The sequence below is a fragment of the Molothrus aeneus genome, chromosome 17, assembly GCF_037042795.1.
Source record: "Molothrus aeneus isolate 106 chromosome 17, BPBGC_Maene_1.0, whole genome shotgun sequence".
Classification (NCBI taxonomy): Eukaryota; Metazoa; Chordata; class Aves; order Passeriformes; family Icteridae; genus Molothrus; species Molothrus aeneus.
In genome coordinates this window covers 2,789,884-2,817,096 of record NC_089662.1, presented here as the reverse complement: position 1 = coordinate 2,817,096, position 27,213 = coordinate 2,789,884, and the positions used below count along the sequence as shown (strand labels likewise).

At 48.2% G+C, this 27,213-nt stretch overlaps 1 protein-coding gene across 6 annotated transcripts in view; it reads left to right on the top strand.

Moving 5' to 3' along the window:
* Positions 1-27,213, top strand: part of CBFA2T2 (CBFA2/RUNX1 partner transcriptional co-repressor 2) — a 61,730-nt gene that overhangs the window by 6,479 nt on the left and 28,038 nt on the right. Inside the window, exon 2 of one of the 6 annotated variants that reach the window (XM_066561542.1) lies at positions 16,172-16,418. The exons of 4 other annotated variants lie outside the window; for them this stretch is intronic. The gene's annotated coding sequence lies outside the window, so the exon portion shown is untranslated. Of the gene's footprint in view, positions 1-16,115; positions 16,419-27,213 lie in introns of those variants that run through there. One more of the 6 variants, XM_066561541.1, reaches the window with a different exon arrangement.

Sequence of the window (27,213 nt, the reverse complement as noted above, 5' to 3'; positions counted from 1 at the left end):
TTCTTTGGCTATTTCTAAAGTGCTCAGTGTTTAGAAGAAATTGATAGGTAGTAGCAGAGCACATTTAGCAATACTTTTCTTTCTGTAGCTCTCGCTTCCTGGGATGTAATAAAATCCATTAAGTTCTATTTATGATCAAAGGCCCAGTATAGTAATAGTTTTATTTGGATAATTATGGCTGTTCTACCAATAATGAAAATACTGCACACTTGAAAATACTGCAGTGCTTAGAGGGGTGCAAGGTTGGCACAGCCAAAGGTTTGCAAGTTCTGCTGAGGAGTCAGAGAGATACCAGTTAAAAACATCTTGGATCCAGCTGAGTCCCTGTAGGAAGGCATGTCCTGCCCACAGGTGCCACATCGGGCCATTCTGCCCTGGCATTTCCAGCCATTCCATGCCTAACCCCTGCAGCAGGGTTAGGCAGACCAGAAGGGGACAAATTGGGCAGATATCAGAAACAAGTGTGTTTTGTTTTGGAGAGAACCTTTTCATCCCCAGGTCTGAAGGCAGGTTCAACGTTCAGCTGGGAGCAGCCACTCCCCACTTGTGCATCTCCTGCCTCGTTTGAAATGCAGCCACTTCTGGGATGAGCTGCTGTAATTACTTTAAAGCACATCGTACTTCCACCACTTTTGGCAGGAAGGAAGGAGGAATACTGTACTCCACCGCCAGACAAAATAGAAATCAACAATTGGGATTTTTCTCAAAGAGCAGATCTATCTTCTGTGCCATTAAACCCGAGTTGGATGGGAGCCTTGTACCCATTTTGCTTTCCCGGTGCGAGTGTGGCGTTCTGCAGCTCACAGCCCGTGTTCATGGGAAGATTTAAAGCAGCAAATTCTAGCCAGGAATTCTTTCTAGCACTTTGCTTTCCTTCTGCTGTTTGCCTCCCTCTTCACACTACAGATGCTGATGGATCACCTTCCGTGGTGAGTAACGGGATATGCTGTGCTTCAGTGGTGCTGGGAACGCGTGTGTGTCCTCAGGAATGTTCTTGCAGAGAGGCACTGCCTGTGTGGCACAGCTCCTGACCTGTGCTGCTCCAGGACTGGCAGTGCCTTGTTCTTGTGGCTCTGCAAATCTGCTCACACTGGAACTGTGAGTGGATCACCTGCATCCCTTTACTGGTGTTTATTCACCCCTCTGCTGCAAAACACCTGACTTCAGATCACTGCCCTTGGCCCACCTGAGTTTCCACATTCCACAATGCACTGGTGGGGTCCTTTTATCTCCCCAAGGGGATGATTTTTTTTCCATGAAAGCTTGGTTTTCCCTCTTTATCTAGGCATGCTGAGCACCTAGAAGTTAATTTGATGGAATCTTCTGAGGGAGAGTCTTGGTTTTGCAGTGCACTACTCCAAAAACATTCCCAGGTGCTTATCTGTTTTCTTGAATATTTGTCTTTTTTTTTCCTGCGTGGTGTTGATTTTAGCAAGAGGGAGAATAAAACCTCTTTGTGCATGTGAATAGGTAAATAACTATTAGAGCACACAAACTGTTGAGCAGGTGATTTTTAAATAGTTCTTGATTTGTCATCTACCAGTTTTATTTAAGTTTTCAATCACTGTAGTTACTGTGTTCATCAGATTTTATTTCCCATTTAATAATTACAGCAGTTTCCCTCGAGCCCTGTACTTCTAATTAAGAAAGCTGAGTTTGAGATAAAACTAATGGAATTAAATTTGTTATGTTTTTATGGTAAAATATGCTCAGAAAAAACCACTTGTAGGCTCAGTCACGGCTCCTGAGCATTGTTTACCACATCTTGATGCTCCATCAGTGCTGAGGATTTTCCTGGTGGCATAAGGACACTAGAACACCAAAGACCAGGAGCTGATCCATGCAGGAATTCTTGCCTTCAGTCTCACAGGTACCAAACAAACAAAGTTAGTTTGGTTGGCACAGAATCTCCCCTTTTCCCTTGTGCCTGTGTAAGGATTGCCTCAGTTTCCACCAGCACTGCATTTTGCTGTCCTGCTGCTGCTCCTGCTGGTCTGAGGTGGCCCAGGAAGCTCTGGAGAACCTGGCAGCACCACTCAGAGCTGGTCCAGCTTCAGGTGGGCTCTGGGCAGGTGTGACCCCATCCCCATCCAGGCTCTGAGAGCCTCTTCTGGTGAAGGGCAAGCCAGGGCACAGCTCTCCCTGAGCACATGCAGCACACCAGGAATTTAGATCTGTCCAAAAGGCCCTGCTGCTCCAAGGATGGAGATGCACCTCTTCACACCTGTTTTATAACACAGGAGCAAAATATTCAGGGCATCTAAATAGTTTATGGCCTGACAAACAAATTCTGGCAGTGGGAGCACGAGTTTCCATCTCATTAAATTGTTGGCAAAGCCCTGGTAATTCCAGTCACTGATACAGCACAGGAATTATCCCTCAACACGACTGGTCGTGTCAGGTCAGAGCATCACTGCTTTTTCTCAGCAGTTGTGTGTTTGGACTTGAGGGGAAAAGAAAGTGTTGAAATGCCAATTCATTGGGCTCTTCTCTGGAGCTGGAGCAAGGTCTCGTGAGGTCAGAAAAAAGTGTTTGTGGATTTCTACACCTAAGTTGTAATGAAGAATTGTTCTCAATTTTTTTTTTTTGTCATACAAAACCTGACACAGATTCCCAGCTTGGCAGAGGCTCTGAGGTTTATCTTGGAGCTCAGCAGCTGTTCTGCAGCCCAAGACACAGTTCCTGCCATCTCCCAGCTCTTTGTTGGGCTGTAGGGAGTTACTTGACCTTTGGAGCCCTGACTGGGGCAGGTCAGTTATATCATGGCCATTCCCATTTGGGGAAGTGTGCTGTGAGCTGGAGAAACCAGTGGGAGATGCCAGTGTCCTCTGGCTCCTGTGGCAGGCAGAGGATGGGCTGTTTTGTTGATGGGGTGGCACACATGTCCAGAGGCATGGGAAATTTGCCTCCAGCACTGTTCCAGATTTTATGGTGCCTTGCAAGCAAGAGGGAGCAGTTTGCTCTCCCTGCCACATGTTACCTTCCACAGCTTGGAGACAGCCACATGCAAAATTCATTTTAGAGGTCGGTCACCCGGTCCCAGAGACTAAGGAATCTTGTAGTAGGGCTTTTATAAGATTGATATGCTTTATCAAAGGTCCTATAGTTTTCTCATTAAAGCAGGATTATCCTGCTGGGATTAGCTGTTCTGCATGGGTGAGGAAGACAGGCACTCTGCATTTTCATAGTGAGATGCACTGAGGAACACGAGAGCAGGGGGGCCCAGGGATGCAGGTGTTTGGAAACGGGGCCCAAGAGGGGCTTTTACAAATGTTGCCTTGATTTGACTTGACTCCTGAGCACGTGGGAGAACAGCAGCAGGCTGCACCTCCAGCACTCCTTAGCATCCAAATATCCCAGGCCTGAGACTCCTCCTGGCATTTAACAGCTTCCTCATTTAACAGCAAACCTCAGGGAGTGAATTTGCAGCTTTTCCATATGCTGAAACAAACAGGCAGGGAAACCTTTTAATTTGCACAAGGATCTTCTGTAGTCGATGGAAGTTGACCCTGCTGGATTTCTGGAACTGATTCCTGTCAGTTTGGCCTTGCAAGATTTAATTTAACCCTTGAATTTTCTCCTTTTCCCCCAACATTTTATTACATAGACTCCCAGAATGGTTGGGTTGGAAGGGACCTTAAGGACCATCGTGTTCCAAAGCCCTGCTGTGGGCAGGGACACCTTCCCCCATCCCAGGTTGCTGAGAGCCCATTCCAACCTGGCCTTGAGCATTTCTCATGGACTTTTTTTTTCCTGTGTGACTACAATACTGAATTCAGCTCAAGTCACTTGAAAATTACTGCTAAGTAACAAACAGCTTCTTTTGCTGGTTCTTTGGTGACCATAAATGTCTGGATCTTGTTGGGAAGTGGGTTTGGGGTTTTTTTAATGCACTGTCTGCCTCTCCAGTTTGTAGTCTTATAGTTATGTACCCTTGTGTTCTTAATAGAAATATTGTTAATATTTATGTTCTTAATAGAAATATTATTAATATTGCCATCACTGAGCAAGAACTTGGAGGAAAATGGTACAAAGAAATGCTGAAGCAGCACTGCTAACCAGGTAATTGTATGACACTGCTGCTTAGTTGTAAGGAGTCTCCAAGAGGAATGAACTGTTGGACTAAAAGCCTGCTCAGGCTCTAGTATTGACTTGAAGAGGGATGTAACTTGATGTGACTGCAGTAAAAATCCCTTAAAAAACAGCCCTAGGACTTCTCTTGCTCTGCTCATCATGACATTCCCTACAGGATGGGAATGTTTTTCAAATGTTTTTCTAGAGAAGTGAATTTCCAAGTATTCACCAGGTCAGACATCAGCAGTGAACAGGACAAGAGTCTCCCTTCCTGTGTCCCAGGGGAGCCTCCTGCCAGCCTGGAGCCCCTCAGGGACCTGGACTCATGTGCAGCTCCTGTGGTTGTGTTGGTGCAGCCCAAAGCTGCTGTGTGAGAAATGCAGCTGTTGGAGAGGTACAGTCAGTGGAGCATGCAGTGGTGCTGTACTCTGAGCAGGACCTGTGCTGCATTTATCCCTCCTTTCCACATCTTCAGGAGGTTCTTGGTGGCTGGTCAGTGCAAAGCTGCCCAGCTGAGCTTTCCAGATTCCCTGGGCTCAAGGGGAGCAGATTATGAACCACAAACACAGCACTTAAAACCCTGATAAGGCCTTAAATAGGGCAGGAGCTGCTGTAGCTGTGCTCTCCCCCTGGAAGCAGAGCAGGGCTGTGGCTCACCAGGTGTTTGCCTTCAGCTGCAGCTGCTCCATCTGCAGCCCCAGGTGGAGACGTTTGGGGCATGGGGAAAGCACAGCTGGGAGAAGTTAAGAGCAGCCCTGGGAGGGGCTGGCTCACCTGGGCAGAGCAGGCTCAGGGCAATAAACTCAGCTTCACCTTGGCCACAGCCCTGGGTAGCATTAATCAAATGAAGAGGAAGTAAATGTGTTTGAGCTGCTTTAGTTTTGTTGGGGTTTTTTTTCCCCCCCACTAGTCACAGCTAAATCAAATTAGCTCTTCCTAGAATGCTGCAGTTTAGCTGCCTCTGCCATCAACATCAACCTCACTTTAGAGGAGCTTTGCTGATGAATCTCTCTTTTTTTATCTCCTGCTTGAGGTTTTTATTGGTTTTTTTAAGTTGTCTTTTTCTTTTTCTTCTCCCTGAGTTTTGTTTTTTTAATGTAACTCACGCTGTAGAAAATGAAGATTTTTGATGACTTTTGAAGTTTCAAGTTTAGTAAACCTGAGGTTTGGATTGAAGGTAATAATTTTCTTGTTTTTTCCTTCTCTGTGCATGGAAATTAATTTCACCATACAGGTGTTTAGGTTCTTCTGGCTCTTGAAGTTGTCTGAACAAGTATGTCCAGGGTGTGGGGTAGAAGACACCTGCCTGCTTTGATGGGATGCTTTCAGCAAATGTTCCTTTCAGCCTATTGCAAAATCTTCCCTTTGAGCTTCCATCCTCCTGCACAGGGCTGGTGACACGTGGGTGTGAAATGCTTGGATCCAGGGCAGGCAGCTCCTCACTGATGGTTTCCTGATAAGGACTCAGGGTGGAAAAATAAATTTTGGAACCTTTGCATGATACTCTCCTCCCTATCTCTCTGATTTTACTGGGAATTTTGTTCTTAGTGCTGCTGGTTGGTGTGAAAAGAGCACTCAAAGGAATGAGTGCAGTTCTGGGTGAGGGGGTCACCCTAAATCTACGCTGGGCACCCCTGTGGTGGTGTTGGAAGGACCTGATGCCTGCACCAGGTCTGAGTTTCCTCTTCAGCTCAGTTTTTTCAAGCTTTTGCATGTTAAATGCTGGAAGTTGGTAAGGCTGGGTGGGCTGAGTGCTTTGTCAGCTTGGTTTTCTCCAGCCCTTTGTCTGGGGAGAAGCTGAGTGTGGCTTTTTGAGACTTGGTTTTCTGTACCTGTTGTGTGTTGTTGAATGAGTTTGTGTCACAGGGATCTTGTGATTGAATCATCCTTCTGTTGGAAAATGTCCATCTGTCGAGGCAGAAGCTTTCCTTGGGAGCAGTGTGTTCCCTCTCAGGAGATCAGATACCACCCTAAGCACTCCATAGCTGTCTTTGCTAAACTGTGCAGCGTGGCCTAAATAAATATTTGGGTCTTTGGCATCCTGGTAGAGCTCTGGCTGCTTGACCTCTGGCTGTCCTCATGTCCTCTTGTTTTGTGTAATTTTGGAACAAATACTGGGGTTTTTTTGTTTGGTTTCAGTTTTGGTTTTTGGTGGTTTTTTGGTTTTTGTTTTTTAAATAACCATATGAAAGGGGAAGATTTTAAATCCAGCTTTCACAAGATAGAGCTGTTTAGGCCCAGGCTCCAGTTTGTGAAGGCAATAAACAATGTCCTCAGCTCCATCTGGGGCTGAGTTTGGGGAAAGATGGATCCTGGTGGATCCAGCAGCACCACCAGACACACTGTGGTCCCATTAATGCCTTTACTGGGAGAGGAGGACCCACCCCAGTGTGACCAGCTGAGCTTGGCTGTGACTCCTGGAGGAACAGTGTAATGGGAATGACAGAAGAGTTGGGCCAGAAGAGAAAAATTCATGTTAGCCTGAATATAGCTTTTCATCTTCTTAAAATTCTTCTGCTTCTTTGAAGTGTGAATCCCAGATGCTACAAAAGTATTTTTCCAGACACGGCTGTGCTGTCTTGCTGTGCATTTTCCACCAAATTGCTGAATTACTGTTCTCCTTCTGGTCTTCAGTTTTTTTTTTTCTTTTTTTCATAGCTTTATCTATTTGTCTGTATGTTTTACATGGCCAAAACTCATTCCTGTCTCCCCTCTCCATCTGAGCACTCCCCCACAAGGCAGCATTCCCACCAGGCTGTGGTGGAGGACAGGAATGCTGGCTTTTTTTCCAGGAAACTTGTAAACACCAACTTCCTGTTGACACGAGCTGTAAATCTGCAAATAGGCTCTGCTTCCGGCAGGAGGGGAAGGTAATAAAATTTCAGGTCCTTGTTCACTGTGCCTGGTCCTCCTTGAGCTGCATCCAAACACTCCAGAGCACAGAGAACCTGCTGATTGCTCTGTACCTCTGGAAATGAGTCTTGCCTTTGATTTTTTTTTCTCCTTCAGGCACCCAAAGAGATGCAATGCTAATAGAAGCCAATTGGAGAATGTCAAAACCCCGATGACTCCAAAATGATGCTTCATTTGCTTGTTTTCCCCTTTCCTTTCTCACTGCCTCTCCCACCACTGAGCTGATCTTCAGTTTTGGGGAGTTAACTCTGTCTTACATCCACACCAGGCATTTTGGGATAATGAACTGGCCAAAATCTGGCCAGCCACTAATTTCCCCACGGCTCACATTTTTGGGAGGCTGATGCACACTTTAATTCTGGGAGGGTAGCAGGGTCAGGTAGCAGACACCTGGGCAGGTGGCTGAGCTTGCTCAGCAGATTCCAATGGTTGGGATGACAGTGATGATTTTCAGGATCAGGTGTTGGGGCTACTGAGGCAGATGAGGAGCCTGGAGATGGTGGAAGCAGACAGTGGAGAAGGGAATCAAACATGTGAAAAACACCAATCACTTGTTTTTAAAATTTTAAAAGTTTAATAGTAATTAAATTGTTATAAAAATAGTAATACAATTACAGTAATAATAATTTGGACAATTTGATTTAGGACAATATGAGACAATAGAGACAAAGAGTTATGGACAGTCCAGGTGCCTTTTTCTGGGCAGCACGAGCCCGAAAAAGGACCCACATTAACAAAGGATTAACCCTTAAAAACAACAGCCTGTTGCATATTCATACACCTCATCCATGATGCATAAATTCCATTCAAACACAGGATTCTGTCTGGGCAGTGTCAGCTTCTTCCTCTGAATCCTAACAGCGCCTTCGAGCCAGGAAGAAGTTCATTTCTTCTGATAAGGGAACAACAAATTCTCTTTCTCTGAAAGATTCAGGTGTCCTGTGGCTGCTATTTCTCTGCAAGTACTTTCTTTAAAAAAGTATCCCACATAGCATAGTTTCTATTTTAACATTTTTTTTATAACCTAAAACTATATTTAACACACTACTTAAGAGAATTAATACAGCATTACTTTCTAACACAACACATATAATATTCATTTGAATATTTGCAAAAAGCCAATCATAAAATACGTGCATTTTTCACAAAAAATATGGCAAAAAAAGAGATTAAGACCATAGTAGTGGAAACAAAAAGGATACAAAAAGGAAGAAGTGGTTACAGGACACGGCAACAAGGAGCACCAGGCAGGTGCAACCTCCTGAAGGGAGGTTTAGACAGGTGGGGTCGGTCTCTTCCACTGGGCAGCACTGACAGAACCAGAGGACACAGTCTCAAGCTATGTCAGGGAAGGTGTAGGTTGGATATTAGGAAGAAATTTTTCACCCAAAGAATAATAAAGCACTGGAATGCTCTTCCCAGGGCGGTGGTGGAATCACCATCTCTGGGTGTGTTTAAAAAAACACTGGCCATGGCACTGGGTGCTATAGTCTGGGTGAGGCGTTAGGGCACAGGTTGGACTCAATGATCTTAGAGGTCTCTTCCAACCTCATTATTCTGGGATTCTGTGATCCCTACCCTCAGATGGGCCTGGCAGTGCTTCTGAGTGGAGACAACACAGTGTGATCCCAGAAGCAAAGATGCTGCCCTGCCCACAACAGCCTGGGATTTGGAGAGAGGAGGAACAGCAACATCCTTGCCCTCCTGGTGGATTGGGTTTGCGTGGCCAGGTTTTGGTGGTGGGAGGGTACGGGGATGGTATTTTCAGAAGCTTCCCCTTTGAGAAGGAGGGAAGGGTGGGGGAAGGGGGTTTTGAAGATTGATTCCACTTCTCATTACCCTGCTCTGATTTTGTGTGGCCAGCAGGAGCAGGGAGCTCATTCCTCCCCTGTACTCAGCTCTGGTGAGGGCACACCTCGAGTGCTGTGTCCAGTTCTGGCCCCTCACTTTGGGAAGGATGTTGAGGTGCTTGAGCACATCCAGAGGAGGCAACAACGCTGGTGAGGGGCTGGGAGCACAAGCTCTGTGAGGAACATTTGAAGGAACTGGGGCTGTTTAGCCTGGAAAAGAGGAGGCTTAGGGGTGACCTTATTGCTCTCTACACCTTCCTGAAGGGAGGTTGAGGACAGGTGGGGGTCAGCGTCTTCCACCAGGCAGCACTGACAGAACAAGAGGACACAGTCTCAAGCTACAGCAGGGAAGGTACAGGTTGGATATTAGGAAGAAATTTTTCACTGAAAGAATAATAAATACTGGAATGCTCTCCCCAGGGAGGTGGTAGAATCACCATCTCTGGATGTGTTTAAAAAAACCACTGGCCATGGTCTGGTTGAGGTGTTAGGGCATAGGCTGGACTCGATGCTCTTAGAGATGTCTTCCAACCTCATTATTGTGTGATGAAAGGAGAGCCTGGATGGAGGCTGGGCTCTCACTAAGCATCCCGTGAATGAATCTCCTGTGCTGTGGCTGATGTCCAGCCCTGTCCCCTGCGCTCCCCGCCCGGGCTGGCTCTGCCTTGGCTCTGCCTTGGCTCCGTGCCCTGCCGAGCGCTCCAGCCGGGATGGGAGGCACATGGCAGCGGTGAAAGGGGAGCCTCTCGCCGCCCCTGAGCCTGGGTGGGCGTGCTGGGCCTTTCGTAAACTAATAGCTCCCAGCAGTGCTCCTAAATCAGACTTTGTGGAGCCGGCAGCGCGGCGCTGGAATGCCGGGCCAGGCGCAAAGGGCTGCGCTGGGCTCTTTCTTCTTTTTGCTCCCCCCCAAAGGCAGCGTTTGTTAGGTCTAAAGGGTCAGCGGGAAGCAGGAGAAGGGAGCTGGCAAAGAAAAATGGGGGAAAAGTAAATGGAGGAAAAAACTAGCCAAAAACCACCTTTGAACTGTGGTTTTTGTGAGTGGTTGAGGCTGGAAGGAAGGGAACCCTGCTCGGTGCTAAACTGGGATGCTACTGGGAAGCCTTGCTTAAAATGCACAGTTGGTGGTTTTGCTGGGTGTAATGAACAAAACAACTTGGGATTTATTTTTTTTTTAAAGGGAGATGGGAATTTGGATATTCTTAATCAAGGTTACCAGGTTAGTGACATCTAATTAATGAGAAAAGAACCCTCCTTGGTGGCTGTGTGGTGGGGAGGTACCACTTTCCTCCTCTGAAGCACTGGGAAAGGAGCAGAGCCCCAGCAGCCCCCACAGATAAGGGCCTGGAGCAGAGGGAAGCTCAGGGTGAAATTGGGAAAAAGAGCGTGAGATAAAGAAGGAAAAGCTCTTTCTGTTAAAAGAGCCTGAGATAAAGAAGGAAAATCCATTCTCAGGGGAAGAGCCAGGGGTTGTGGCAGGGAAGGCACCAGTGGAGGGAGATGCTGGAAGCAAACTGGGATATAGTGAGCCTGCTGTAGGGAAGGGGCTTGGGATCCATCACCTGCATTTTATTGCTCACAGTGGCCCCTGGGATGAGGGAAAACTCCAAATTCTGCTGCTTTGTTAGGCTTTAACCTCTGCTTTCTTAATTGTAAATGGTCTTCCACATCTGCTGGTGAGAACACTGGGAGCCTGGAGTAGGGTGCCTGATCCAGGACAGGGCTCTCAAAGCCATCACCTCACGTGAAAAAGGGAGGATTTTGACTTTCAAAGCTTATCTGCACCCAAAGCAGGTGCTAAAGAGGATGGTCCTGCAAGAACTGGGGCAAAACTGTCAGATGTAGACAGGAAATTGGGTTTTCTAAAGTAGGGGAGAGGTGGCTGAGAGCTGCAGCAGAGCTGCATCCACACAGCCTCCAGTGCCAGGAAAGCTCCTGGTCCGGGTGTTGGGCAACTAAAGTTGAGAATCACTGAAATGACAATTGGAGGGGAGTGGATGTATGTATTTGAACAAATCTCAGTAATCAAATGGCACTGCTATTGATCTGGAAAATACTGTCAAGCTGCAGGGCTGTTGGACTAGAATTAATCCTCTGCAGGCTGGATTTTACTCTCTCTCCAAATAGGATTACTCATTTTTTCCATATTTCTGTGTTTGGTTTAAATACCCGTGACAGCTACAGAAGCTTGGATTTCTAATCAGAGCAAGGGTGTTAGATTTAGGAATTGGTTTGTTGTTTTAGAGGGGATATTTTTGCATAGGACATCAGTTCCTTCATGTTTTTTCTTTACATATGTGGCCACAGGAATAAAGCATCATGTGCTTAGGTGATGTGTGTCCCCTCCCTTAATGGCTGGCCAGGAATAGTTTCAGTAAGTTCCTCAGGTTGTGTTTAATTCCTTGTTGCATCTTTGCTCCCCCTGATTGTTTGGGGGATTTTTTTTTTTGGCAATGTCTGATTGTGGATGTTCTGGGTGTAAAATTCTTCCAGCTCAGTTAAGGCCAACTTTTAATGTGGTTTTCCCCCTCTGTGGGGAGGATTAAAATGGCACAAAAGCCAAACGCTGCTCATGTTCACTCCTGAAGGAGACAATGTGATTGGATTTGGATTTTGTTGAGGGCTGGAGCTCTTCTGCTCTGGGGAGAGGCTGGGAATGCTGGGGACATCCAGCCTGAAGAAGAGAAAGTTCCAGGGAGACCTTAGAGCCCTTTCCAGTGCCTAACAGGGCTCCAAGAGAGCTGGAGAGGGACTGGAAGATCTGGGTGTGCCTTAGCAGGGTTAGACAGGATTTTAGGAGGGAATTGTTCCCTGTGAGGGTGGGCAGGCCCTGGCACAGGGTGCCCAGAGCAGCTGGGGCTGCCCCTGGATCCCTGGCAGTGCCCAAGGCCTGGTTGGACACTGGGGCTTGGAGCACCCTGGGACAGTGGAAGGTGTCCCTGCAGGGCATGGAACGAGATGAGCTTTAAGATCCCTTCTAACCCAAACCTTTCTCCACGATTCTGTGACAAATTAAGCTTGTTAACATAATCTGCCATGTGCTAATTCAAATAATGGATGTATTGAAAAGAGGATGTTTGTTAAATATGATAAATTTGCCAGGAATGGAGAGGTCTAAACTCTGTTTTGGGGGTTGAGCTTGAACTCAAGTCACTGAGTGTCCCTTGCAACCCCATCAGCATTGCTTCAAAGAGAGCAGTCCCTTCTTGGCTCCACTGTCTTGTAAGGCATAAAGAAGGCAATAAAATGTTTGACTTTCCTGCCAGACCTGAGCCTGGAGGAGGAGGAGGATCCCAATTGGTTTCCATCAGATTCCAGTTAGCATGAATTTACAGTTCCTACTTAGCCTGATAAATGGCTTTGGCTGCCTTAGTGCATTTGGATTTATTTTTCTGTGCAATGGAAAGTGGTCAGCTTAAAAAGGCAAAGGCTTTCCAGGGTTGCCTTGAATTCAAGAGAAGCTTCTTTCTGAGGTAAGAACACAGCAGGCAAAAAATAAATCCAAGGCACATCATGAACTATCTGTGGAATAGCAGAGAATCAGAAGCAGTTTGGGTCTCTTGTGCTTGCTGTGGCAATGGGCTGTGATAGGCATAAAAATTCCACTGCAAACTGGAAAAATTCTTCAGATTTCCTTGCTTTCCTCAGAAACCACACTGAGCAGCAGGTATCAATAGCTCCCAGTGTTCAAACTTTGCTTGCATCGTTCTTTCCATGGAACATTCCCAGGAGAAGAAAGCAGAAGCAGATTAGCATGATGAGCTGGGGAAAGAAGTTCTCTCCATGCTGCCTGCACTTCTGCTTCCTTCCACTGTGCTGGTGATGTCTGGGCTGCAACATCTGCTTCAATGCATTTTTAGGAGCAGACAAGCCTCTTGGGAACAGTGAGAGGGGTCAGTAGATGGCATGTGGATGGACTCCCTGTCCCAGCTTGGATGGGGGTTGCAGCAACCTGGGGCTGCCCCTGGATCCCTGGAAGTGTCCAAGGCCAGGCTGGACAGGGCTTGGAGCACTCTGGGATAGTGGAAGGTGTCCCTGCCCATGGCAGAGGGTGGGATGAGCTGTAAAGTCCCTTCCAACCCAAACCACTCTGGCATTTTGTGGTTCTATACTTCATGGACCTGCCTCTGAACTTAGGGATGGGTCATGGTTTGGGTGAGCTGAGCACTTGGATCATATGTAAGACATGATCCATGAGCCTTTCAAAGAAGGTTTGGCAATGACTTCCACTCAGGGCACCCTGCTGTCCATAGTTTTTGTACCTGGAGAACCCAAAGGCACCCATCAATCTTTCTTACTCTAATGGTGAGCCATGAGGTCTGCCTTATTCCCTAGCAAGAAGTGGGGATGTCTTCCCTGAGGATGGTGGGGTTTTAGGCACTGGGCTGTGGACACGGTGACAAAGAGTTATGTGCCTTTTCATAAAGGTTTATAAAGTCGTTGTAATTGTACTTAAAATACTTGCAGTGACCTGAGTTCTTGACGTTTCAAAGTGCTTTAGGTTGTAAAAACATTGAAGAGATTTATTTAGCCATGGTTGACAAAGGGTAGTTAGAACCCAGTTGTCACATTTGGGGACAGCTTTTGTTTGTGTGAAGCTGTTCAGGTCCTTAAACTGAAATATGGTTAAAAAAGCAGGCAAGGGAACACCTCATGCTGGTTACCTATTTCACATAAAGCTCCTTTATGCCACCCCCAGGGTGTTCCCTGTGCCTTCTGAGGGTGCTTCTCTTATGGCTTTGACCCAAAGACCTGAGAGATCCCAGGTGGCATCTGGAGTTCACTGCCCGGTTCAGGCTGCTCTGGGGGTGGTGGGACAGGGCAGCACAGGGAGCAGCAGTGTCTGATGCTGGATTCTTAACTCTGGGAGCACAGGGCTGCATCCATCTGCCTGGTACCATCTCCACTGGGGACAGAGCTGCAACATGAGCTTGCTTCTTGGAAGACATCAGAGAATCCACATGAGAGCCACCGCTGTCGCCACAGCCCGGCTGGGGATGGCTCCTGTTGGGGACCTCACAGCGTGAGGTGCCAGGGAGCCAACCATCAGATGCAAGTCCATAGGAAAATAACTTTATTAGTTCTGGTGTTGGTGGAGCTGCTTGGGTTGTGCCTCCCTGCATTGTCTGTGTAATTTAGAGATGGTTTTTCCATCTCAGCTTATGAAATATTGAGAGCTTCGCTATTTTGCGCAACCTCCATCAGAAGTGTCAGAAGCCCCAGCGAGCTGAACTTTCTGAACCTGAATGTTTTATTGATGTGCCTTGCCAGCAGCCCCTCCAGTGGGGACTGGGGTGCTGGGAGGCACTGTTGGATCTGCCTGTTCCCAACCTGTTTTGCTGCCTGAGCATCATCTCATGGGATGCTCCAGGTGTTTGTGTGCTGATACTTGAATGTGATTCACTTCTTTTTTCCTAACTGCAGCATGTGGAAACCTCACCTCTTGGGTGAGGTTTGGAGGAGGGAGAGCTGCTGTAAACCTGTGTCCCCTCTGCCTGCAGCCAGGGCTGCTCTTCTCAGAGTGATGTGTTTGCCCAGCCAGGGAAGCAGCAGCTTCATGTGCTCTTACAACAGCCCAAAAATCTCCTGCCCAAATTGCCCCCCAGTTATCACACAGCATCCTGCCTATACTGGGAGGCCTGTCCTCTGCAGCAGGAGATTGTGGCCCCTGTGTTCATGGACTCATGCCGTGCCTGCTTGCAGAATGCTTTTTAATGCTTCCTTTAAAGCACTTTTCTCCCTTTACAGCCTTTTCTCCCTCCCAAAGGGAAGCAGAGGTACCTTAAACTAATTAGGAATAAGCAGCAGAGAAGCTAGGGTGAAGGGTTAGGTGAGATGCCGGGGGGCAGTACCTCCAGAAGGTTTATGGGCATAGCAGTTAGCAGAAGCCTGCCAGAGCCATGGGAATTTCAGAAAAAGGAGCATTTTGCTGCGTGTGAACAAGTAACTATCCTGTCATGCCTACACCAACTGTGGAGAATTTGGCATGTATGATTTTTGGACTTGTGAAAAAGCAGCATCCCCCAGCTTGAGCAGTGTCAGGCTCTTAGTTTGCTGGCTGGGGAAATATTGAGGTCCCTGGCTCTCTAAAAAAGTAGCTGGAGAGAGAGGTGTTGTTGACTGCAGCGATTTGGAAAGGATCAAGTCCTGAACCTGCTAAGCTGTAAGGACTGGAGCAGTGGATCCCTTCTGAGATGTTAAAATGTGCCTGTGCATGGTCTGCAGGCAAAATGCAACCATTGCTTCTCCTCCTGGGGTGTAAACTGTGCCTGTGCATGGTCTACAGGCAAAATGCAGGCATTGCTTCTCCTCCTGGGGTGTAAACTGTGTCTGTGCATGGTCTGCAGGCAAAATGCAAGCGCTGCTGCTCCTCGTGGGGCAGTTTGAGGGGAGCTGGCAGTGGGCTGGTGTGGAGCAGGCTGGTTTGGGCACTCTGGAGGGGTGGTTGTCCCTGCTCGGGGCAGTCCCCGGCGGGCAGGGCCGTGGCCAGGAACGCTGTTGTGTAAATCCGTGTTTGCCCAGCGCCGGGCTGGCGGTGAATGGTGCGGGGCTGATGGGATTAGTCAGGGGCCTCCTGTTAATATCTGTTGTTGACGCCGCACCTCGGGGAGAGCCTGTCAGGATTACCAGGAGGTTTGTAGGTGGCACAGCAGCCACGGCTGTGCATTAATGGGAGGGGGGAAATGGTCAAATGTGGTCCTGCCCAGCGGGTTCCTGCTCCGGGCCTCCCTCAGTGCTCTGAGATCTCTGGTGGAGTTTACTCCCGGTATAAAACATTTCGGATTTACATTTTCCTTTAACACTTCCTCTTCGAGCCGGGTAGTATGTTACACATTTAATTGCTCTTCCTTTGAATTTTCCAGTCCGCTTTTGGTACCCTTGCAACATCAGTATCTTGTTATCTTGTTGTTGCTTCTAATTGCTAACACATGCCAGTTTTCCAGCGCCGCAAACTCCAGCCTTGCTGGGGACGGGGAGGGGGGAGTTTGCAGCCAAGATTTACGTGCATGGGGAAATCTTCGGAAAATTAACCAAGAGCTCATCCCGGTTTCCAAACGCGGGGCTGGGGCAGAGGCTGCCGTGAAAGGCGGCTCTGGGGAGGGGGGCGGCGAAGCTGCTTCTGCCTCGCAGTTCCTGCCGGCCATAAACAAATTCGGTGTATTTAACAAGTTAATGTCAGGCGGGCGGCGAGGCGCTGGTAGGTGTGTGCCTGGTGACATCAGCTGGCGAGCAGCCTGGCAGCAGCGCGGCGCAGGCAGGGAGCAGGCAGCGAGCCGAGGGTGTGTTGCATCTAAGCTGGGTATTCTGGCAAGGTGGAGAGCTGGTCTGTTTGGCAGGACCTTCCCATCTGGGATCCATCTGTGTTTCCCTGGAATCGGACAGGCGGCTCCAGGCAGTGAGAAATCGCAGATGTGCGGGACCTGACACATGTCCAGCTAATGAAAGGAGAAGGCAGGCTGGGCTCCGGCTGCGCTCGAAGATCACGGGCGGAGGAGGAGGAGGAGGAAGAGCGCTTTTCTTTCTATTTGAAAGAAACGAGGTGTATTGCACAGCAGCTGGATTCTTGCAACCTCGCTGGCTAGGGTAAGCAAAGAACGGGATTATTTTGAAGCGGGGCGGCGGGGGATGCTCGGGGGGATGCTGAGCCCTGCGAGGTTTGGGGAGCGCCTTGGCTTGTGCGGGAGGGCTGGGGAGAGCTCCGAGCTCCGGCTCGGCACCAGGTACGGGCACAGGCGGGGAGCGGCGGCCGCAGCGCTCTGCCAGCCTTGCCTCGCTCCTCTGCAGTGCTGGGGAAAACTTCAATAGCCCAGCCGGCTGCATGCGAGGATTCTGCAGCTGAAAAAACACTAAACTCTCTCTGAGGAGAGCTGCGGTACAGCTCGTTCTGGGTTGCTATGGAATGGGTATTTTTTTTTTTTTATTCCTTCCCCCCCCACCACCCCCTCCGTGAGCAGAGGGCTGGGATTTGGCGTTTTCTGGGGAAATGGCAATGCAGGAAGGGGTTTGTGTGTTTTAGCAGAACGTGGTTTTTTGCTGTGCCTGGGCTTACTCTGGTTTCTGCATGCCAGTATTGAAGCTGGGGGGTGTAAACTGCAGAGGTGGATTTCTTCCATTGGCTCCCAAATTTCCTTAATTTCCCCCGTGTTTTCAGGGCTTCTCTGCATTGTGTCAGAGGCTGCTCCCTTTTTGTCTTTGCACTCCTTGAGCAGCAACTGATGCTCCCAGCATCTAAATCTCCCAGATCAATCTTGTGATACCAGAACACACCTCCCCTATATATTTTCACTGTCGGGCTGTAGACAGGCTCTATTTTCTCTTTTTCTATTGTAATCCCTGGATCTTGCATATTTAGTTTAAACCTGCCCTTTTGCCCCCTCCCTGTGTTTTGGGAAGGTTCAGCAGTTGAAATTACTCCTCTGACCCTCTGGTGTAGCTTGTTGTAGAGATCCCTCTGTTGCATGTTTAAGCTGCTCCCGCAAATATGATCAGCTTTTTCTGCTCCCTACACCACTCAGCTCCTGTGCAATGATACTCAGTCCATTTTATGTGCTGGAGAAATCCTGCCCAGCCACAGGCGATGCACCAAAATCAGCACTCAAAGTTTGGGGAGCTGAAATGTGGCTGAGCATTGCTTGCTGTCAGGCTGGAAAAAGAGAGAGGAATATTTGCTGGGCTGCCTGGTGCAGGATGATTCCCTTTGGTGTTGCTTTGTCCAGGTTAGCTTTAAACATGCCAAATGATGGGGGTTCCTGAGGGAGAGCCTGGGTGGGCTCCCTGGCAGCTTGCTTGGGCTGCAGCTCTGTGCTTGGTCAGTTTGGCCGCTCCATGGGCCACCCTAAGGTTTTCCTTCTCTTGCAGCATGTAAGCATTTGGGTAGAGGCTTTAAAAAATGCTATCTATTATAAATCTGCTTCTAGAGACACAATAAACACCTCCTGTGTGTCCCTGGAGAGGAGGCAGAAGGAGTGTGTGCGCTTCAATGTCTCAAAGTGCACCAGCACAAAGGAGTTTGAAACCCCAAAAACGTCCAGCAAAGCCATACAGGGTGTGATGATATCTAGGAGCAAAGAGCAGTGCTCCTCTGCTGCAGCTCTCCTGGAGACTTCCCGAGTTTGTGAAGGCAGTGCAGGGTGTTGGAGCAGCTGCTGCTGCGGTCTCCTTGCGGGCTGAGCCCTGATTAAGCAAACGGAAGTTCTGCCGGCATCAGGGCAGCACGATTTGCCCATTAAATAACTAATTTAGTAGAGTCTTGCTCAAGCCCTGCAGGAAACTTTCTTTTTTTCCTCTGGCTCCTTTATTTTTAAAAAGGATTTAGGGTGCCTGATGAGCCGAGTGCTTAGATGAGAGAGGTGGTTGTATTTTGGGGAAGAGGGTGGCTTGAAACTCTGTCACCAGACCGAATAATTTTATAGAAATAGTACAGGACATCCAAGTGAAGACACTTTTTCCCCCCTGCTATTGTCTGCTGGATGACATGATTTTCACTATTAATATGGAAAAGATGTTCTGTCTGATTTTTGGAACTACCTGGGCTTCATCTAAATGACTGTGTGTCTTTCACAGCCAGGTAGCCCAGCCCATCCAGCAGTTAGAGAAACACACAAATAATGCAAAACTCAGAGACTCCAGTGTGGGAAACAAGGAAAAAAGAGTAAAGCAAAGGCAGTTTGAGCAAATACTGCCAACAGGAAAGTGCAGCTAAGCCAAGAGAAGGATTTGAAGGGTTTGAGGAAGGAGCAGAATTGCTAAAGGCAAGGAGAATAGATTGTTAATCTGAGAACTCTATTACACAGGGAATGCCCCCAGGAAAAGAGCAGAAACTCCATTTAATAGTGAAAATGCCAAGCCAGGCTCTGCTCTGCCCAGGGACTGGAGCCACAGCCCCTGCTTACTTCCAAGATGCTGCTATTTTTGCAACTTGCATCTGCTGGTGTTGCAGAGGCTTGTTTAAACCTGCCAAAGCAAAGGGAGCTTTGCTCACGTGAATCCTGGGTCAGGCTGTTGGGTTTGGGTTTTTTTTCTGATTTATTCTTCTCAGTCTTATAGGACCAGGGTCCCCAAGAGAGTGGGATTTCACTTAATGCTGCCTCTCCTGCCACATGGAGTGTGAGTCCCAAATGATTTTACTGCTGCTTTACAGAGCTTTGTCTTGCATCACCCACGGTGCAGTTTGGCTTGTAGAGGTTATCACTGGTTTGACAGGTTTGTGTGGTTTAACTGCAGGAGCTGAGTTTTCAAGTCAATCAGTCCTCCAGTCCCCAGATTGACCCATAAATGCAGTAACCACCAGCAGCATTTAGCAGGAGGCAGTGCTCTCCCACGGTTATGGGATGGGATGGGGGAGCCAGGTGGCCTCTTGTTTTTCCCAGATCTGTTTTTTTAAGGTTTGGATAAAAAACAAGATTTGTTTGACGTGTATGTGTGATGTTTATAGTGTAGCTGGAGAGCTGAACACAGTCATTTGAGGACTTGGGCACATGCAGCAGATTTAAGTCAATGCTGGCTAGTTTTTAAATCTGAGCAGAAGATGGTCATAATCTGTTGCCTGTTGGGTTTTTTCCCATTATAAGAACTGGCTTATCCATACTTGTTCTGGGCTGGATTGTAAGCTTGCCTTTATCTAGTGACTATTTCCATATCTGATTGCTTGTTAGGAGCTAGGTATGAAATGTGTTTCGACAGACACTCCAGAGCAGTCCCCGGGGGCAGCGTCACTGCAGGTCTCTGGGATTCTGTTCAACTTTTATTTTTATGATGGAGACTGCCTTAATTCATGCAGCATTCAGAGAATGGCTGGAAAAAACCTTTGTTTAGAGCAGGAGCAGCAGCCAGGAAGAAATGGTGAGCAGTGATCCCACAGTTAAAGTGCAGCACGGAGAGGCTTGGGTTCAGTTCCTGGGTCTGCAAGCAATTTTCTGAGGCAGGACCTTGACCTTAGCACGGCTTTGTGTGTCAGCAGCTTATGTCCAACAGGACAATAGCGATTTCAGAGGTTTCAAAGCATTTTAAAGTGTAACTATCATGCCTTTTATTGGGCTGGGCAGTGGCATTTTTATAAGCTAAGCTGAAGGTTTTAGAATAATGCGTATTGAATTTCCTCGGGCGCGCTGCCGGCCGCAGGATTCCCATCTCTGCTGCCTGCAGGATTCCCATCTCTGCTGCCTGCAGCACCACTTGGGCTATTGAAGGGGGACACTCACAGGTGGCCAGAAGAACCATTTAGAAGAGCCAACACTTGCAGATCTTCAAAGCCAAGAGTCAGTTTTCCTTCCTCTCCTCGTCTGTAGCAGCGGGATGCCGCAACCTGCTGGCGGGATGCTGTGCAACCATCCCTTTCACCAAAAAAAACAAACAACCAACCAGACCCTGGAAAGCCCCAAAAGTGTGGCTAACGGATGTGGAGGGAGGATGAGGAGGGCTGCAGCTCGGACCTGTTGCAGGGGGAGGGCATTGTGTGAACAGATGTGCCGGGCGCTGCCGCTCCGTGCGCTGCCCGCAGCGCCAGGTGCAGCCATTGTTCCGCTGCTCCCCATTCAGCCGCTCCGCGCCCGCTCCCGCATTGTTCCTCCAGGAAATTAGCATTAAAAACCCATCCCAAACCCCCACGTCCCTCAACTGCAGGTGACTGTTATTGGCCCCAGCTGCCACCCTTGTGCTTGATTACTTCCATATGGGGCTGTGGCAAGATGTAGGATCCACTTATTGATTTTTTTTTAATATTTTTCCTCTTTTTTTTTTTTTTATTCCCAGCCTTTCCCCCCCCCCCATCCCACACAGACCCTTCAGCTTCAACAAAACCCTGAAATCTATTAAGCCCCCCGATAGGCTCCAGTTGCTGTTACAACTGGGATGAACATTTTACAAGCAAAGCTAATTACACCCTCTCTGCTTTCTTCCTTTCTTCAGCCCCCACCCCATAAATGTAAAATAACCAGAGGGCAATTGGTAGTAAATTAAATCTTTGCAGTGTCCTGAGAGGAGGTTTCCTTGCTAGCAGGAAGAAGTCTGCTGGGCTTTAGATGTTTTGTTATCTGGGTTTGGGCTTGTTTTTTGGCTTTTTTTTTTTTTTAACTAGAAAATGGGGAACTCTGGCATACTGCTGTGACACACCTATTAAAGGGACACACAGATCCCAGCCTGGGTCTGCATAGGAAAGGAAAACACAATTAAACAAGTGGGATGTTAATTTGTGAGTGTAGTCAGCTGTTGAGAGGAGCAAAGGAGAAACTCCATGCCAACTGAGGTTACAAATTTCTAGGAGCAATGTGATTTTCTCCTGGTACGATTTATCTGCAGGGCAGCAGGATCCATAAAAGTCCAAACCTCCTAAAATATCCCCTGGGGTAGTGCTGGCATAGAGTATCCTGGGTTTTCCTCAAGACAAGATGGGCTGCAGTTGGTAAGAGGAGGAGGGAGGGAGCATCCCTTGCTGCCCTACCTGGGAAATGCCCCTGCTTTTCAAAGGTATGGTGGGAGCACAGGTGGGTCACATCCTGTGACGTGCCATCAGCCCACACAGCCCTGACCCACTTTGTGCCAGGCAGGAGAAAAGGACGGTGGCAGCTCATGCCTGTGCTGGAAGCATCAGGCAGAGCTTCCCTCTGTGCCCATCCATCCTGGAAGCATCAGGCAGAGCTTCCCTCTGTGCCCATCCTAGAAGCACCAGGCAGACCTTCCCTCTGTGCCCATCCTGGAGGCACCAGGCAGAGCTTCCCTCTGTGCCCATCCATCCTGGAGGCACCAGGCAGAGCTTCCCTCTGTGCCCATCCTGGAGGCACCAGGCAGAGCTTCCCTCTGTGCCCTTGCCCGAGCAGCCTGGAGGCCAAAGCCCTGACCCAGGCCCGAGGTAGGTTGGTGGCACCTCTCTGGAGAAGTGTTGGGTTTCCCTCTCCCAGCTGGGACCCCCAGGGCTGTGCTGGTGGGGTTTGTGCTGGAGGCTCCTGCCAGAGCAGCTCCTGAGGGGATGGATGGTGGTCCTTGGAGCACCATGGAGATGTTCCTGCTGCTGCCTGGGCCTCGGGCTGCTGAAGGTGAGACCCTGCAGGAGCCTTGTCAGCCTCAGCTCTTCCAGCTTGGGAGGCCATTCCTCAGGGAATCATCACCTTTTGTGGCTTTGCATCCTTGCTGGTGCCCCAGCAGCCACTTCCATGGGGTCTCTCTTGTTCCTGCTGATGACGCACTGAGCAGTTTGTGCAGAGACCTGGCAGTGGTGCTGCAGTGTCCCATGGTGGTACAGATGCAGGAAAGCAAACCCCTAACTGGAAATGATCCTAGGAATGCCCTCTCTGCTCACAGAGACATGGAAGATACATCCATAATGGAGAATGACATTTTATTCAGCACTGCACTGAGATTTTGCTCAGATACAAAAGTCTTTAGGGACAGTTGGAGCTTGGTTGGTTGATCTCAAGATTACAGATGCAAATTTACTTATGGATGGGGAGTGGACTTGCCCTGAGGCTTTGTGTCTCACCATTGGTGTTCCACCATTTGCCAGGCTGACCTTCAGCACGAGCTGCATCCTGTCTTTGACAGGTGGGACCTGCCAGTGTAGATTGTGAGGATTTAAAATAAAAATTCTGCTTGCTATCTGAGAATATTGTTCAGCTGAAGTACTTGCTTTATTCACTGTACTTCCCTCCTTCCTGATCCAGCCCTCTCCTGGCTTGGCTGCCTGGCAGTGACTACCCAGATCTTCCTGGGAGGCATCTGTGCAGGTGCAGTGGTGGGAACAGTGGTGGACTTCTAAAAGAATTCCAACTCTTTAGGGGGGTGTGTGCAGCCTGGGGTAGCACCAGGCCTGTACACCAGGTACAGCAGGTCAGAATGTGGATGAAGGAGGCAAGGCAACCTCATGGAATATCTCGAGTGATTTTCCTCAGACTTGTTTTAAACCCTTCAAAGTCAAATCTCAAACTTAGGGGGTTTCTTCTCCCTAATTAAATTAACAGGCCATATGGTGTTTACTGTGAGCGCCTGCAATATGGAAGGAGCTACCTCCTGGATCACTTTCTTTTTTCAAAAGCTGCTGCTTTACCTGATGTCACTGTTCTGAAATGTTCTTTTCAGCAGCGGGCATGAGGGGTTATTTCTGCCACCTCAGTGCTCTTGGTGTCACCTTCTGATCCCAGGGTTGAGCTGTACCATAACCTGTTTCTGCAGCTTTCTTTGGGTTTTTTTGGTTTTTGTCAGGCCATTTTGCTGCTTAGTGGGGACAGTGTATAAGTCAGGGGTTTTTTCATGCTTTTTCACATGCAGGTGATGATTCTTGTTCTTGGAGCTGAGGAGAATAGAAAACAGCTCAGGGTGGGTTTTTTGAGGGGTGCTGCTGTTTTCTATTAACAACTGCTACAGTTTTTTTTCATTGAAGGTAACATGATTATCTCAGGAATATGTCAAACTGCAAGTTTTGTAGAGTTTTGTTCTTTATTAATGGGTTAGTTTTAAAGAACTTAGTTTGCATGTGCTGCTTTTATCTTTGCATGAGATGTGGAGGAGGAAGTGAAGACCTTGAGGAAGAAAAATCACTGGGTTTTTATAAGATCCTTGCAGTCAGCTGAATAGGAAATAGGGTAAGAATCTCTAAACTTGTAGGAGAAGTCAAGGAATGGAAAGTTTCAGATTTTGCTGTCTGTTTTGAGCTGCCCTCACCCATTTAGTAGAGTTTTTTTGTAATCATCACTTGTGTGTGAGTGCACTTGCTGTGAGCTCACCCTGCCTCTCTCCAGTGGTGTAATTTAACCTTTCTCTGCAATTTTTAACTTCTTGGCGCCTCTTTTCCATGGGAGCTGGGTGACCCTTCATCTCCAGCCAGTCTCAGCTTGTTGTGGGGTGTCTGAGCTCCCAGGAACAGATCCATTTGTGGCCACTGAAAACACCCTGCCACATTAGCATATTCCTGCAACGTATGCTCCAAGGGTGTTTCTTTGCAGAGAAGCCTATCTAAAGATAGCATCGTGAAGTTCTGTGTTGTCAACCAGGGACACTTGATCTAAAAAACAACATTTGATACACAGACAAGGTTTGCAAGTGCCATCTGGATTCTGGGAGATGAGCTAGGTTGTCTCTGTTTTGCATACACTCACCAGGAAAAAAAAAACCAAGCATGTGCAGGCGGATGAATTCTTCAGAATCACCTGAGCAGAACTGTTTAGTCCACATGGGTGTCCTCAGTGACATGGGACACCTGTGTAATGCCATACCACTGGGTGTCATGTGCCTCTGGACCTTCTTAGGGTGCTGGAAGTAATTCTGTACTTCAGTGATATGTTATTGAAACCCAGGTGGGATCAATTGAAATTCTCACACCAGTAGTATTTTAATCTCCTTTCCAGCATATTGCAAGGCAGAACCTGCAAATGATGCATTTCCCTGCAGAATTGGGCATCTTTTTAGGGAGATAGGGATGCAGATGTCTTTGTCTGCCTCCAGTTCTGCCTGGTAAAGAGGCTGTCCTCAAACCCATGCCAGTACTGAGAGAAACCTGAACACCATGAAAACCTAAAGTAGCCCTAGAGGGATGGACAGCAAACTCCCTGTCCACATCTTCCCAGGGACATGTAGCTTACAGAATGTATTTTCCTTCAGGGCCTATTTCTTGACTTTCTAGTTATCCTCTCATATGCAAATCTAATTTGCCTAATGGGCTGGTGAGTGTATTTGAAAGGCAGCCTGCACTTACACGATAGTGAAAAGTCTCACCTGTGCCCAGGCACAGATGGGGCTCTGCCTCACTGCTGCATCATTAGAGGAAATTTATAGGCACGGTGTCACAGGCTTTGCTGTGACCAGGGAAGGAAAATGGCAGTTGAGAACAAACTTGGGGGTTTGCTGGGTTGTTCTGTGCCCTGGTCTCACAATTTTGAGCTTTTTGGGTTTTTGTCTTTCCCCTGTGCTCCAGTTGATGGGGAGCAGGTTAATGCAGATTAGTGGTAACTATCTGAGGCCAAGCCTAAGAATGATGAATTGGGAAGTCTTGTCTGTGCTGTGTTGCTGTGTGATGGGTTGAAAGTGAGTGCAGCAGCAGCTGAGCCAGCCTTCCCTCTCCAGTCCCTGTGCATCACTGAATCTCCAGAGGTTATCCATGGAAATTCTCCACCTCTGAGAGGGAGGGGAAGGAGGCACACAGAAACAGTCACTGCTGTGCTTCCTGAGCAGACCAAGAAGTTGTGGGTCCCCCATCCCTGGCAGTGTCCATGTTCCAGTTGGACAGGGCTTGGAGTGACCTGGTCTGGTGGAAGTTGTTCAGGGGTTTGGAACAGAGTGATCTTCAAGGTCCCTTCCCACCCAAACCATTCCATGATTCTAAACACTGAACTTTGATGGTTCTCCTGTCCATCCTCACCTCTCTGTGCCTGGACTCTGCAGGGGATGCTGGCTCTTGGGGCTCCAGGTGTGTAAGGACCCCTCTACACCATCAGGGCCCCACACCCCTCCAAACACACCCTGAGTGTGTTCCTCCTGTGCTTCCAGCTCTGGGGAATGGTGGAAATTTCCCACAGGCTGGTCAGGCTTGGGGCACAGAGGAGAAGCCATTTGTGTAGTGGTGTGAGGAGTGTTTTTAAGAGGCAGAATTGTCATCTTGGCAGGGCTCCTGTGTGTGCCACTGATGGCAGGGACTATTGGCTGGGCAGCACTGAATGCACTTAGCGCCCAAGTGAATGAAGTGAGCTCTCCACAGAGCCAGGGAGCTGGGGACTCATTAGTGAGGCTTGGCTACCTCAGCAATATCAGCAGGGCACTCAGAGGGGTGTTGGTGTGGGCAGCAGTGCCAGGGCTGCTGGGAGAGCCAGCCTGGCTGTGGGGCAAGGGACACTCCTGCTCTGGGTCATCCCAGAGCACGTGGCACAGGGTTGTGTCCAGACAGTTCTGGAACACCTCCAATGAGGGAGATATTTGCCCTCCCTGAGCATTCCCACACAGTAAAGAAGTTTTCATGCTCAGGTGTGACTTCCTGGGCATCGTTTCCTGGCCATTCCTCTTGTCCTCACAGAGTAGAGTCTGTCCCTGCTGTGACCCTTCCCTGCAGACACTCACTGACAGAGGGATGGAGTCCCCTCTGGCACTTGGAAATAGTGAGGATGGAAGAGATTTCTCAAATCTTTCCCAAGTTCCTCCTTGATTTCTTGGACAACTTACCCAGTTTTGGACAAAACCTGGTGGAGCTTTAGCCCTGGGCTGGCTGGCAGTGATGAGCTCCTGCTCTTCAGCCTCCATCTGGAGAAGGGAGACTCTGTGTTAGAGTCTGCTTTATATTTGGAAATGCTATGACTTCAGACACCCAAGGGGGATGTTTTTCTGTATCCTTCCTTGATTGCTTCATTTTGGGTTTGTGGTAGAACTTGGTTAGTGGTTTGTTTTGCACTGCATTTGGTTTCTGTTTTGTTTTTTGCTGAAATGACCATTGTTTTCATCTAAACTGGCCCATCTGACTATGAGTTTCTGGACTGCTTCCTTCTCCAGATGGTCAGGATTTGTACCTGGTCTGTGCTTAACAAACAGGTTTGTTGTTAGTTTGGGGGTTTTTTCCTAGTTTATTATAAGCTTTTGTAATAGCTTTGGGTGTCCTTGGTATTATTTGCGCCTCTCTGCGGTCACGTTGGTTGTTATGGATTAAATGTGGTTTTCTGCCTTGAGATCTCACTTCTTTCAGAAGTGACCTTGTTTGTTTTTTGTTTTTTTTTTTAATTGCTGTTATTTACAGTTATTGGTAGTGGTGCTTGAGCTGCTAGCACTGCTGCTTTGTGTCTGCCTGGTATGCAGAGACTTTTTTATCCCAGATTGTGCTTTACTCATTTGGAGAACTCTCTACTCACTGGATACCCCTGCTCTTAAACCCCAGAGCTGCTGCTCCTGTTCTCCTTAGCCCAGATCTCTGTGCTCAGTGATATTCATGATGCTCTAAGAAACCCAGATTTGTTCAGTACTGGTTGTTTTCTGAGGTCAGTGCTGGTTTTAAGGTTCATTTATAGTGTTGGAGACCAAACCATCAAGCACCAGCGTTTGGAAGATGGAGGACAGCAAGAGGGATGTCTTCTTAAATGGTTTTAAAGCTTGACTTTAAACTCCTCCAGTATGTCTTTAGTAATCAGATTTAAAGCTCCCAAATCTTCATTCACTGGGTGATTTTAAGGTGGGTTTGATTTCATCCTTTTATTTTGAAAGATTTAATGATTTTTCAGGCTGTTCCCTTTTTTCCTTGTGTTGCTTGAACTTCCAAGGTGCTCCAGGCTGTCTCTGCCCTGCTGTGCAGATCCTGGGGTGTGTCAGTGTGGGATGGGGACCTGTCCAAGTCATGGACAGTGCCTGTGTTTGTTGTACCCAGCGAGGCAGGAACACTGTGGATCTCAGGGATCCTGGGGGAAGGACATGTTGGCAC